The sequence below is a fragment of the Gambusia affinis genome, linkage group LG05 (assembly GCF_019740435.1).
Source record: "Gambusia affinis linkage group LG05, SWU_Gaff_1.0, whole genome shotgun sequence".
NCBI classification, from domain to species: domain Eukaryota; kingdom Metazoa; phylum Chordata; class Actinopteri; order Cyprinodontiformes; family Poeciliidae; genus Gambusia; species Gambusia affinis.
The window spans coordinates 26,222,019-26,237,233 of record NC_057872.1 but is presented as its reverse complement, the minus strand read 5'-3'; the positions used below and the strand labels follow the sequence as shown (position 1 = coordinate 26,237,233).

The following is a 15,215-nucleotide window of genomic DNA, read 5'->3' as shown; positions in this document are numbered from 1 at the left end:
CTTAAATAAGAAGGATAATGACTATTTCCTGTCTATTCACAATGTGGCTGCAGGGCGTTAAATGAACTAAAGAAAGAGATGACACACGGTACATTAATTTTGTAACTTTTTTGCTGTGTTTTAGGTGATGACTGGGTTCTTTTTAGACACTGTCAGATGTTTTTACCTCTTGTACCTATTGGATTTCTGGCTTGCATTTTTATGTTTCTTTTGTTTTTCTTCTGCAAAGCACTGTATAGTTTTTACCCATATTAATTTCAAACTTATTAATGTAACACAGTCTTTCCAAACACTGTTTTTTGTATTTTCTCACTGCAAACTTTTGTAAATCTAGACTTAAGATCACATTTAAGCTGATTAAAGATAAAATTTTCCAAACATGTTATTTCAACACTTTTGGCAAACTTCTTCCAGCAAGTTCTCTCAATGCATTCTAGGGCCATTAAAATTCAGCATGGACTGGCAGCAGTGAGAGCAAGATGGTGTATGACAAAAAAAGAAGAAAAGAGACCTGAGCAGTAAAACTTCAAGTTATGGGTGAGCAGGTCAAGTTGCATCGCTAACGACAGCCACCGACCCAGAGCTTGCCCCATGTTACCCTTCACCTTCCTTGGCTCCCCAGGCCACCTCACCTTTGCCCTGTGAGAGGAAAAGAGTCTGAGTTAGAAGAGGGGGACGGATCAAAGGAATGATAGAAAAGACCTCCCCCTCAAAATAATGATAACCACAGAGATCTGGCCATCGTCCCCAAATGGCCCCTGGACACTTGGCCCCATGGCCCCTAGGTCAGCTCAGCACATTATACCTCTTCTCTCCATCTGAACTCTCTGACTTCACATTTACATACCTCCACTTTTTTCCTGCACTGTCCTTTTTCCTGGTTTGCTTCATTCACTCCATTTTTTTCACACTACACCTAATTTTTTTTCTGACTTTCCAAGAGCCCCTCCCTCTCCCCTCTTTGTCTTTTGCATTTCATTTGAGCGGTCCAGGTGCTGTGTATGCATGTGTGTTTGTGCGCAATAATTACCATTTAGAATACTTGCAGATCTCTGAGGGAGAGAGTCCAAGTTTGCCAACTCTAAAGCATTATGGGAGCTGTTTGGTTTGTGTTTAGCTGCCCTTGGTTTGCTGTGCAGGGGAATCAGAATTTCCTTGACTTTTGACCATTTCTGTCCCCAGGGGTGGAAACAAGGAGCCATAAAAGGGCACAAACTGCCTTCTATTTGCCATTTAAGGACTCATATGGAAAATATAAATTGGTAGCAGCAGGAAGGAATGAAACTATTGGCATTCCAGGCATCTCACATTTGAATTCATGAGTTTCTGTTTAGTCTCTGCCCACCCTTCAGTTGAAATATTTAAGACTGTGCCACAAAAGAAAAGATGGATAGAGTTGTCGACACTGCTACTTTCTGTCATTATTTTCTGAGTGTCTTTATTAATTTTCTTTCTTTCTTTCTTTATTTTTTTTTTACAAAAATCTGATACATGCATTGCCTGTCAACTACTGAATTTTTGAAGATTTTTAAAATATGTACAGCTTTTTAAGACCTGAAGAAGATGAAACACTAGAAAACTTTGCATATTTGAGGCAACTTATGAATACAGTACATTTTGAGCCATCAATTAACTCTTAAAAACTCTGGATTTTTGTTGACCATCATGACAATTGCAAATACGGTCCAAAAGGAAAGCAGCGCCACAGATCAGGCCGTTTTGATGTCCCTCTCAGGTACAAGATCTGACTTTAAAGTAAAATCAAGCAGCTGTTACTAATATAATGACTTCCACTTCCATTAGTACTGTTGGTTTTTGAGATTTTTACCTCTGCACTACTTTTTATAGAAATCCTTGACAAAGGACAGAAAAATGTGCACTAAACCCCTAATCTCTGTGGCAGTTATTACTTGTAAGCTCAATGTTGCCATGCAAATCAACATGTTTTCTATGGAAGCCCTGAAGTACTACTGAGCACCACTAAAGTAATAAAACCCGAATACCACCAGTTTTACTTGATCCATAGCTACAGGACCTTGGCATTAGACTATAAATCAATAAGGGGAAATGTTGCTGAAATGTCTTATCTAGCTATTTATACTAATATAGGTATCCCCTTTTACAGCTATTTTATGCTAAAGGGCAATTGACTCTTTTGAGTTTTATGTGAATCTCCTGTGGCAGTCATTCTTGGGTGCCAAAAAAGTTCCTCTTCAGAGTTGCAGTCTCCAGTTGAGCTTCCACCTTACAGGACTACCATGCCTTCCCCACTCAATTCCTCCAGACTAGTGGCAGCAATTAGCAAACATCTAGTGGATCTGTGCTTCTATTGAGCTTAATATACCAACTACTTCTCACTCCAATGATACTATAAGAATAGTTGTTAATGGCATAATGAGAAGCATTGTTGTGTTGATATAGGTGGAGTTTTGGAAAGAGAAGGTGCTTTTTAAAGAGACAGAGGCCCAATTTGAAGGTGTTAACTTACAAAGTCAAATGTATATTGTAATGTTTGATATATACAGTATTTTTATAACAACTGAAAATAACTTAGTTTCTTGATTGTGCTGTAAAATGACAGTATGTGCCTGGAAAATACATAATACTGCCCCTTCAAAATAATCCAGCAGTAACTCTTAAAATACCCTAAATTATAAATTTGTGTCTCAAGGATCCCATTATTGACTTTCTGTCCTTTGTCACATCTGCAGTTTCCAGGCATCATGTTTGACTTTCACAAGTGAGTGGCTAAAGAGGGTAAAGCTTTCTAGATGGGCTGGAAGCTTTGTGTTGATGAGGAGGGGTGCAGTGAGTATGTGGCTTCACAGGAACAGTCCAGTGGGGTGCTGTGTTTGGAAAGGGTTTGTCCTGTTCACCTGACAAGGGACCAACTGTGACCTTTTGGATGATAACTGCCACCAGGGGTCACATCCAGCTAGGAAGGGAGAGGGAGTAGCAGTGTGTGTGAGAGGGGGAGACGGAGGACAAAGCTTCATCACGTCCCTATTTGCTCCATCTCTCTCTGTTCATGTCACTGCTATCTGTTTAAATGGAGCATTATGCAAAATGGGGCTGATTTTTTGCTTCAGGGGGTGCGATAGAGAGAATTGCGGGCTAATGTAGGAGACAAAGGAAAAGAAACACAGGGATTCTGTTGAGTTGGAAGACGGGATTCAAGCTGTTGTATGAGGTTATGGGGGATGGAGGGGTACTGTGGGGGTCTAAGAGGGTTAATAAAAGTGACAAGCGAGTGTTTCATTCCATCTAAGCCACCCTCCTAGACAGGTAACTCACTTAGAGGATTCGCTGAATGAGAGAGTCAGGCTATTGGGAAAGATCGTCACTCTGGTGTCTTTCTCAATATAAGCCAGAGGCGACACAGGACCCCAGGGTCCAGCCTCACTATATAAAAGCCCACCTGAGAGCCACCACAATAACGTCCACTCAGCTAGATGCAATATACCACACAGAGATTTTCCTGAAAAACTTGATTTAAGACGGAAAGAAATTGAAAGTTATTTGCAAATAGTGATTTCCTAAATTCATATACCCCAGGTTGACTTAGGAGAGTCATTCATATAAAATTGACTGTTATCTACAAGCTAAATGGATTTGGTTTCACCTGACTCAAAAGAAAAAGTTATTGAAAAATACACTTTCCTGAATCTCTTGTCGCTTCCTTTGAACTGGAGAGAGGAAGTACAGCGCTGCATATACTTTCACTGGATTTCCCATTTCCATCTTTGTTCAAAAAGGAAATAACTTTTTCTGAGGTTGTCATTTCCAAGCTGACCAATTACGTTAACTCTATTTAACATGAATCAAATGTATTGGTATTGTAACAGCACTTTGGTTAATTAGATTTTGTCTAATTGCATTTTTATTTAAAAAAGCCTCCCTGATATTCTTTATTGACTCTATCCCATACCTCATCAGATGGGGGCCAAACCTCCTGTTGTTCTTACTTTGATTCATTCACAAAGGGATGCAACTAAAAATTTTCTAAGTCTCAGTTAGTATGGAGAAAAAAATTTAAATATGGGAAAATATTTGTATCTAAAAACTTTATTTTGTGTCCACCATTGTCGAGTCCATTATCTCAGTTTATAGTATAGATGGATAAAATTAGCACATGTTTCGTATATTATTAACACTACTTTAAACATTAAACGTATTCCAACTCAAAGGCGGACCTAAATCGAAACACAACTCTCAAACAGTAAAAAATATAAAGGAAGCCTTTAAATTTCCATCCAGGCTTTCAGCATAGTTTGTTTATGAGGCTTGAGAGGACCCCCTGGGGTGTGTTAAATACTTTGTGTATTGCTATTACAGAGGTTAACAATTATTTTCTCCCATCAAATGAGGGGTGCTGACACTAATATGAGGCCACTTAACATTTATAATAAGATGATAATTGGCCAATGATTATAGTCTCACCCCTCCCCTCCTTCCAAACTGTCCATAATTGTAATAGATTACCTGAGTGTTAGTTACATTTATCATTTCTAAAATAAAGCTCATCTGAAACTGTATTGGAGCAATTATCAATGGGGATGGCTTCAGATAATAACACTTTGTGTAATTTCCTCCCTCTCTTTCATATCATATTTTCTTTTACGGTCATCGCTCTAGTTCCTCGCGCGCGGTTCACTGATGACTGTCTTAATTGCGTGTTCACAGGCTCAATTTCCCTTGAGGGGTTCCCCAAATTAAAAGAAGCCATCCCACCCTTCCTTCATCTCTCCTTCCTCCATGAGCTGTTTTCTTCCTGACGCACACACTTTTTCTCTCCTCTCTTTCATTCTCTGCTCCAGGGATGCAATGCTTATTTGAATAGAAGTTGCTTGTCTTTTTTCATTCTTGCTTTTCAAGCCAGTTGTCACTAATGAATAAATAAAACACACACAAGCAGTGGATTGACTTTCATGCATGGGTGCTCTGGTTTTGATGAGTACCCCACAATCCCCTCCCCACTTAACCACCTTCAGTCTAATAGACAAGTGGCTGAGGACAGGTACTCTCTGAGGCTGATCTAAAAAAAAAAAAATGGAGTTTTTGGTTTACAAGACAGCTTGGGGTCAAATAACAGTAAATGCAAATCTGTTTAGAGCTAAATATATCCCTAATTCATACAGAGTTGAAAGAATATGCTACTCTGTCACAGTGTCACAGGTAGTGAAGACAGTTAAGCCGTTTGTTTCTGGTGTATTGGATCGAGGATGCATCTAAAAGTTTCAGGACCAGTCCTTGCTTCTACTAATGACAAGCATGCAAACACTTACAATGTGATGGTCGATGCATTATTGCAGAGATGTATTTGTTTAAAAAAAAAAAAATTCCTTGGACTTTACATTCAGGTACTAGGTTTTGTTGGCATATTACAAAAAAATCTAATAAAATACATTAAATCTGTGGTCATGTCACATAATAATAATTAAAAAAAAAAGTCCAGGGGGTGTGAATACTTGCAAGCCGCTATTTATTGACCTCCCAAAACGTGTCTGGTGGTAATTTTTGTAAAACTTTTAATCTCAGACTCAGATATAAGGCAGATCCAAAAAATTACCTTAAGAAAACAACTACTGAAAAACAAAAAAAAAAGATTTTTGTTAACCTTGGTTTACTACAGAAGTAATGACCAGAGGTAGTAAGGTCAAACACATAGAAATATGTAATTCTAAGCAGCTTGATCCTTTATCTGCTTGACAAAAATCATTGAATATGCTGATACTTTCAGGCTACAAAAAAAGGCTTCAGGCTGCACTGAAGCCTTTTTTCATGCATAAGTTCATATTGTGGTGTTGGTAGAGCTGGTGAAGAATTGTTAAGAGTAGCCTGTCCCAATACTTGTGGAGCAAATGCCAGCAGTTTATGCCCTCTCTAAACTGCATTTTTTGTGGGGCTGAGGGATCAAGGCTCTAATTAGCATGTAATGGCATCATAAATTATGGACAAATCAAGATGCTGCATCAAACAGACGTTTTAATGAAAAGTTGTAATGGGTCACCCCCAGAGGCCTGAGGGCCTAGGTTCTCTAAAGTGCCAGGGTTATCCATCACATTACAGCCAGCAACAGGACAAGACCCACAGACAGAGTGATCACCGGCTTTACCTGTTTGAATTTCCTCTGCCATGTTTGACATGATCAACTTGATTGAGATATATTAGTGTATCCCCTTCCAAGATACTTTGGTGTATCTTAGTATACACATATATACACAAGATATTTTGGTGTGTGAACATGATGTGGCAGTCATGTTCCTTGTTACGTTCTTGTTTCATATTATATGCCAGAATGCATGGGGTTTCATACCGATGCATGTGCTATATGCATGGTTTACATATAATGACAGAAGTATCTCTGTTTCAATTGGAAATCTTTTAAGAGTTGAGCTTCGATTCTTGGAAATGATGGTTAAATGGAATCATTCTGGGGCTTATTGATGTTTTTTTTTTTGTCCTACTTTGCAAGACGTGAAAAGGTTCTGGCCACATCTGCCAGACAAGCGTCTGAGAATCATTAGCAAAGCTGATTTGATTTACGTCCTGTGTAGACGGGGCCACCCAAATGATCTGCCTCACCATGGCCATCATCAATCACCGCCAACCAGAGGGCACAGCACGCGCAGCAAAGGGAGGAGAGTGAGGTGGCACACCAAAGAACCCACAGGCTTCTGTGCAAATATGGGCATGTGTTTACCCTCTGAACAAATTTAGTCAAAATGCCTGCATGTTTTGGAGAATGTGTGCATGCTGTGTGTTCATTGTCCCTGGGAACAGTTTGTTTGTCAGAAGGCGGGGTATTTAGTGTAAAGAAGTACATACAGTATGTGTGACTGGTGTGGAAGAACATAAATAAAACAATTTTTAATTTGGACATCTAATCAATAATTTCAACAGTTTATTGCAAGCCTGGTAATTGTTGACACTAGACTTTATTGTCAGTTTTTTTTATTAAAAGGTAAGCTTATAAAATTCAAGCAGCAATAGTTAAGACCCTCAGTTCAGTGTCTCCTCATGATTGCATGATTGATTATTAAATCTACAACCTTTATCATTCTTTTGTGTTTTTTCTTGGGGATTATAAACGAGAGAAAACACAGTAATGTTATATTGCACATCACTTAGATTTTTAGCTTACAAATGCACTAGAATTGTTTATCTTGCCACATTTTGGCATATCCAAAAACAACTAGAAATAAAGCACACTTTAAAATATTAAGCTTTTTACAATTGGTTTACAGCAAATTTTCAAGTTACTTTTGTAGTGTTATTACTGGCACTGTCATTTTGTCCTTTTTGTATAATTATCATCTGACCTCAGGCTGAAATTTCATCACCCTGCAAACAGTCTCCCACTCCTACGTGGTCAGAAAATTATGAACTGAATTAATCCGCAAATAAGCCAAAGTCCTATGTGAGCCTCCTAAAGCTCTTGGCACTTTTTGTGATGTAAGAAACATGTGCAGAAAGGCGCAATTTGATAAATAAAATGGAATTCATTCTTAATATGGCATATTATAGAATTTATGAATTTTTCAATGACTGCATCTATTTCTTAACAGTCTACAGTAAGTCAGTGGTCCCCAACCTTTTTAATACAGCGGACCAGCCAACCCTTCGTAAATTTTTTGTGGACCGGGGGGGGGGTTTGTGTGCCTTGTAAGGATCGAGATCGATGCCCTTATTTCTTACTCATTCTGTTGCATGTTGGCGCGCAAAACGTAGCCGACATCATCCGGTTTAGGATTTTCAAAATAAACTCTCCTCCAGACTCAATACTTAGAACGGACATATTTAATTATTTCTTACCAATTGGTCCGCGGACCGGTGGTTGGGGACCACTGTTCTAAGTGATCTCATCCTTTACACTGATAGTGTGGATGTTGCTGCACCTTGTCTGCTGTCTTGCTCAGCCTACATATCTGACCATAGATCATCCATCTAAACATCTGCCTATCCATCCATCCGGTGCACAGAGCAGCAAGGTATTTGTGTAAAGTTAGAGTGCAATATACGTAAAAGTTGGGAGGCAAATCTAAAAACTGTTCCCAGCCATTCTTTGCGAGAGAAATTAAATGTCAGTTTTTCTCTGCAAACATTATAAGCCTTACACGTGTAACAAAAATGTAAATGAAATAGAAACCTAAATACTAAAAAACATATTTAGCAGTTGCATGTAAGACAAAATAAAAACACGTATTACTCACAATAAGATGTAACTATATTGTCCAGGCTGATTGAGACGGAGTGCGGTGATCATAAATGGGACATACTCTGAGAGTATGATCACAACGAATTACTGCTGTGCCATACAGTACCTGTTTCAGTTTTCTGGTAGGCATTTGCCATTTTTATAAAGGTTTCACATACTGAACTTTAACTGATTTAATAATGCATCCTTTACCAGGGATGCATTGTTCTGCAGATGATGCTCAACTTTTTTAAAAGCCATGCATGCATCATGATCATTATTGCCTCCAGAAAATGCAAACTGTTTGACAGTAATTTTTATTACACCAAAAGAGTTTTGGAGAAATCTGAATGCCAATCTGTCTCTTTACACCTAAAAATATTAACGTTAAACATAAAGAACACAATTTTGGCCTGTTTCTGCACCCATTGAGGTTTATTAAATTGTATTACATGAAGTTATAGAAACTTTCTAAAAAATTAGTATTAGATTTCTCCTTGCTGAACAAAAATGTTTGAATTTTTGTTCAGCAACTCAAATTATACTCCAACTGGATCATTTGTAACCCAAGGGAATGAATAGGTAACATTTCCATCCTGCTGCTCTGCAGCTGTCCAGGATTATTTAAGACATCCAAGTTACTGATAAAACTGTTTTTTTTGTTGTTTTTTTTTTTACTTTTTTAAAAAATCATTATTACTCCCTTTGCCCCTTTTTGTTGGTGTTTGTTTGCTTATGCATTATTATTCAAGAGTATAGAAGAATTAGAGATTAACCCAGTGAGAATGGGGTACATTTCCATTTTAGGGTTAATGAGTGACAGCCAGCTTCAGTTTTCCCAGGAGTAGGTTGTAGCTGGCAGGATTCCATGGTGCCTTGTTCGCTTGCAGAGCATTGGCACTGGTTCCACTCCACAGTGGCGCATAATTCACATGCCATTGCACTGTTGCATCAGCAATAATCTCTGACAGCCAACAGAGACACGGAAATGGATCAACATTTTGTAAAATCGAAAATGCCTTTATCCATGCCTCCTCCCATTGTAAACACCTCCATGCGTAAACACCTTTATTGGAACATGAATTCTGAAACATTTTCCTGTGATATGCTAATAAAACCCGTATCCTTTATGGTGTAGGTTTATTTGCACTTTTATAGCATTCAGAATACAGAGATTCCATTTGATTCGGGTTAAAGGAATATCAAATTAGATATGCAAGATCTGATTTATGATACAAGTGGGGTTTTTTTTCTACCTCATCAGAGCCATGAACATTTTCAACCAGTGAATACTGCAAGATGCCAACCAGCAGAATACACACATACTGTGGATTACAGTGCAGACATGTATATTGCTCACTGGGAAGAGATGGTAGTGTGTGCACACACATGCACACGCATGTGTGTGCACACAGGGGGTGAAGGCCAAATTAGCCAGGTTGTATAAGCAATTATTGGGGCACAGTCTGTACCTAAGTACCCTAATAGGTATGTAGAGAAGGCATTATTCAATTAGAGTGGTGGTTTGCTGTAGTGAGAAGCAGAGCTGTGATGACAGCGCCGGTGTCTTCTCCTTATGAAACAACCTATTTAAGCTAAATCAACTCCCACTTAAGAGCTGCGGTAATAAGCGTGCAGCGACGCTCGCCGGCCCGCGGGGGCCCATCCGTCATGCTGTAATACAGAATCAAAATGAGTGATAACACCTAGTGCTGCTGAAGCGCCTTAGCTGCTGCTGCTGTTGCTGGAACGACTCTCAGACACACACACACCCAAGACATCACAGACACCTGCACAGACACACACACATTGCTAGAAGCAGCAATACTGCAGGATGGCTCTGCTCATTTCCCTCACACCCACCTCCTGTTCCACCAACTCCAGCATATAGGGAGAGAAATTGTGTTTCTATGGATTTGAAAAGTTTGAGTTTGAGTTTCTTTTTTTAGCTGATTTTCTTTCTTCTTCTTTTTTTTTTTTTACTTTTTGCTGATGTCCAAAGTGATGAAAATTTATATCAGCTGGTTAAACATGTAGATTTAATGAATAAATTAATAAAAAAAATATTTTGTAACATGTTTTCACTGCACATATTTTGCTACTGGCTTTGAGCTGATTTAGCTGGATTTCTTTTAAATTCCAAGTCACTGAAGGATGCTGCCAGTAACTTTCTTTTTTAAAATCAGAAGTAGTACTGGACCAGTGCTCCTGTGCTTCTTGTGCATGCTTTCTTCGTCAGATAGCCAGTCACACCAAACAAGGTTCTGCTGGAGGTTTCTTCGTGGTAAAATAAAGTTTACCTCTCAACTCCACCTGCTTGTTCAGGAGGTAGGATCACTGCAAGTCAGTTGAATTTCTTCAGACAAAAAACCCCCAAAAAACTTTTTACCAATTTAGATAATAACAGACTATTGTCTTTTTTCATAACCTGGATGTAATTTGATTGCATCCAGGTTTTGACTTTGAATGACTTTGTATGAATATTTGTACTAGATTGAATTGATACTTTAGTGTAATTTAAACAAAGCATAAATACAACGGTACTCTGAGTGACTCTGAGGTTTCTTAGAGAACATTGATGAACAAAATGTATCACGGAAACCAATGGACATGACAGAGGTCAGGGCTCATGTTATGGAGAGCTCTAGTCTCCAAAACTTTTGAAGCTATGTTCATCATCTTCAAATGGAAAGAATATGGCAAACCTACTAAGACAGAGCAATCTATCTGAACTGAGTTGGCAATGAAAGCGCTGAGTCCCATGGTAACGTTGGAGAGCTAGACAAAATGACAGTTTTTTTGTTTTTTAAAGATCTATGCCCAGCCTTGATGTTTTTTCAAATATTTTAGGAAAAAGGATTTTTGTGTAGGTATTAATTTAATTTAATTTAATTTTCATAGTTATTAATTTATGCAGAAGTTGGTCTCTCTTGTCTCTCTCTCTTGCCATGCTCTCCACAAATCTGGCCCTTTTGGAAGCATAGGAAAAGGAAATACAGTACATTGTTGAAGGCAACCACAAATGTTCATTTTGCAGCTTTCCATAATTAAGAATCCTTTATTGTCATTGAGTATTGACACAATAAAAACCTAAGTACTCAATGCTAAACCACCAGTCTTTATATTATAAATAGTCCTCTTGCTCACATGTCCGTGTACTGATAAAAACTCTTGCAAAGAAGTACAAAAACATAAAAATACAAATGGGAAAAAGATATGAAAAATGTTTCCCAGTGCTAAATTATGAAAAGATGAAAACAACAACATCTAGAGTGTTGAAAACAGAGTCAATGAGCACTTGAAATATTTTGGAAGCCTGATTTCTTTATTTTTTTTTTAAAATATCTTGTTTGTTTTTCTCCTCCATTCATCCCTCATCTATTTCTTTGCGGTCTCTCTCCTATCCTTCTCGCACTCCGTGGCTCATCAGTGTGGTTGTTCATCGGTAATGACTCCCACTGTGGCAGGGCCCCTTTAAGGTTGAGCCCTCCCGCCCCCACCCTACTCACACACATACACACACGCACACACGCCCCCACACACACACACACACACTTTACATCCCTCCATCCTCCCCCCTCCTCCAGTCCCATCCGCTATGCATTATTCATGGCTTCACAATCAAATGAGGGAACAACGGTTTGTAGCAGGAGACATGGAGCATGGCTCTTCCTCCCCAAAAGTCCCCCGAGGTGCCCCAGTCTGGTACCCACCATCACCCGCTCCACTTAACCCCCACTTCGACCCAGCCCAACACCTCACCCTCACTCCTTCCGAATTGGTGACAGATTTTTTTATTTTTTTGATTTGAGTAGGGGTCCAGACACATCGACTCCATCCTATCCTTCCCTGTAGTTTTTGGCAGTCGCACTGGTCATTGGTGACCTCTGTTGCCCTTTGGGGTGCTCATCACTTCCTCTTCCCCTCCATGGGGATGCACCTACTGTGTCTGGCACCTTTTTTGAGGGGCAGACAAAGTTGGATGGGTTCAACAGGGAACACTTGTTTCTTTCTTAAGACTTTTCTCTAATGTACTGGTCTCTAATTAGGTTTAAGATGACTGCATTAGGTTTAAGATGTTCCATTAGTCAGCCATGTGAAGACGCACATCTCATTTTTAATTTAAATATTTCTGAAAAGTATGCCAAATTCCTTTTTCATTAACCATAATTTTATCTTGCATGTGTTTATCTATAAGAGGGTAGAGGAAAAAGTTCTGAGCTTTTAAATTGAAGAACTGTCACTACAACCGTTTTCTTATCTCTTTTTGCTTTTGTAGTAAACCGTAATTTGTCATAACATCATCATCCAGATAAATCTTTAGACTTTCCGTTCTACCTGATACATAATCAACTAATTTAACCTTTTCTACAATCAGCCAAGTTGATTAAAGAAACAACAAGCATCCAGTTTCACACACCTATTTAAAAATTTAGTGAGATAAAAAAATACACACAAAGATAACAAAAATAAACACAAAACAAGATGGTGGATGTGTTGGTGTTTAGACATACATTTTACAGAGACTACTAATGTATTAACACCCATTGAACTTTTTCCACATTTATTGACACTATTAACAAACAGTTCAGTGTATATCATTGGGATTTTGTGTTGTAGACCACAGGAGAGTAGTACAAAATTAAGAACTTTAAAAATATATGTATCAAGACATGGATTGTTTGGTTAAGGTGCCCTAAATAAAACTAGACCCATAAATGTTACATGACTTTTTCAAAAAAAGGCAACTTATATTTGATAAATATTTACTGTAGATAATTTGTTGTATTTTATTTTACTAGTCACCATTTTATTTCTAGTTTTACTTTTAAAAATAAAGTCGAACATGCAAAAAGAGAATACATTTTACATGACATTTTCTGATATGAAATGTTGATATTTGTTGATATTCTAATGAAAAGAAAAATAGAACTAAAAGAATATTACGGGACCTTTGAATGTTAACCTGTTGAGGAAATTCAGTGCATTTGTTTATTGATATGATCTGCTGAAGTCAGTGTCTGCAAACTTTGCAAAATTGAGAGTAATATTTAATTTTAGTTTCACCTTACCACTGTACCTTGTCCTTGTATGTTTGCTGTCTCCTCTACATGACTTGTTGCAAACTTTAAGCTGGACTTCTCATTCATAAAAATGACCTCCTTGCTCAGCTAGAGTTTTGCTTTTATGCCATACAGTTTCAAATGTTTTTGTTATAGACCGAATAATGTTTTATAGATGTGTGGATAATTTGCAAGGCACTGTTCAAGCTGATTGTTATACTTTTGGTTATTTCCTGCTGTTATACACGAGCTGTGAAATCACATGGAAGTTTAGATCTTTGCAAACAGACTGAAAATAAAAGACAAGAAGAAAGTTGGCAAAAACAAAAAATGCATGGAAAACACCTTAACTGACACTAAGCTTTATTTCCAGTACCGTTTCTTGCATCTTCTTCCTAAGGCTAAAAAACTGTGAAAAGTAATTCATGATGTTTAAATGATTTGACATTTCAGAATTTAAATCTTCCTCACTAGTCATCATTGCATCAATGAAGCTGACACAGCTACAAGAATAGAGAGGCAGAAGAACTTTTTTTTTTTCATTGTGGTCCCTGTAGTGAAATAGTGGAATAAAGAGGAAGATTACAGATTAACATATTAAATGCCAAGATAAGCCCACCTGGTGTGTGACAGATCTCCCACGCAGCGCAGCCAGTGGAAATGGAAATGTATCATAACTAGGTCTCTTGTGAGTAATTTTATTCTGATCACTCCTGGTATGGTCGTTTTATGATTATTTCATAGAAGCTTCGAACGTGAGGGTTGAAGTCCTTTAATCATGTTAATTGAAATTGCTGACTTTGATATGATACGTTTACTGAAGCCATACCCTCTCCTCTTCATCTGTGTATGAATCCAAGTTCTCTTCTTTCATTCTCTGACTTTCTGAATAACCTGAAACACTAGACTCCTCTTTCCATGCCAGCCCCATAAATATGCCATTATGGTATTCTTATTATCCTCATTACTGGGGTGGCTGGAGAGGCGCTCGCGTCTATCACGGTCCTCTAATGTGGGTCTAATGGTTCTGACCTGTATGGGACACAGGTGGTCCCCAGAACAGCCTTGATTGGGTCCATTTATTAAGGCACTCTGGCGCCAGAGATGGTCCGGCTAGTCATTTTGCGTGTGGAGCGACTTCCATCCCCGACGTTGCACCCCCTCATTTCCTCACCCCTCACAGTCCAGATTTCTGTCTCACCCCGCAGACTAAGCTCTGTTCGTTACTAATGGCTCAATTAAATGGGTTAATTCGAATTGTGGAACCCAGTTTGAATCTGTGATTATCACCTAAACCCATTTCCCTGGCACCAGCACATGCATCCACACACATACTGCTATTGCTTCACTGAAAAGCCCTCCTGTCCCGCACCCCCAGTAAAACTTCAAGCCCACACATTTATTATTCATCGCAATCAAATAAGTGAGGTGGTTGAAAAAAGTTGCTTTTTTCTCTCTCTCTCTCTCTCTCTCTCTCTCTTCTACTTCCTTACCTTCCCCTCGTTCTCTCCACCTCTGTTCCCTCCCTGCACCTCCTCTCCCCTCGTCACCTCTCCTCTCCCGGGGAAGAATTGCTTTTATTGCAACAAACACTCCATGGAGCCCTTGGCTTTCGGCAGCCCCAGCCCCAGTCTTCGACAGGCAGGCAGTCATAGGGAAGCAGGCAGGCAACCAAGGCAGCCAGGCAGCCCTCCCCATCAGGAAAATGAGCAATTCTCTCATTGTAATAATGTGCCTCTGTCATCTTCCCATTATCGGCATGATAAAAGATGAAATATTCAGGGAGGCTGGCCTCCTAACCTGATCTGGGCGCGATATTGGGCCTGTGGAAAATGAGTTTTATCAGCTTTAATATACTCCTTGGCAGACTGACCCTTGAAATTAAACATTATTACAGAGCGGATATTTAAAAAACCGAGGCCACAAATTACATCAAAATGAAAATATTAAGGAAC

The 15,215-nt window shown here is 38.8% G+C and overlaps 1 long non-coding RNA gene across 2 annotated transcripts in view; it reads left to right on the top strand.

Moving 5' to 3' along the window:
• Positions 1-15,215, top strand: part of LOC122831696 — a 39,846-nt gene that overhangs the window by 11,682 nt on the left and 12,949 nt on the right. The window contains exon 4 of one of the 2 annotated variants that reach the window (XR_006370738.1): positions 6,558-6,951. The exons of the other annotated variant lie outside the window; for it this stretch is intronic. This is a non-coding gene — a long non-coding RNA (uncharacterized LOC122831696). Of the gene's footprint in view, positions 1-6,557; positions 6,952-15,215 lie in introns of those variants that run through there. 2 annotated transcript variants of the gene reach the window in all.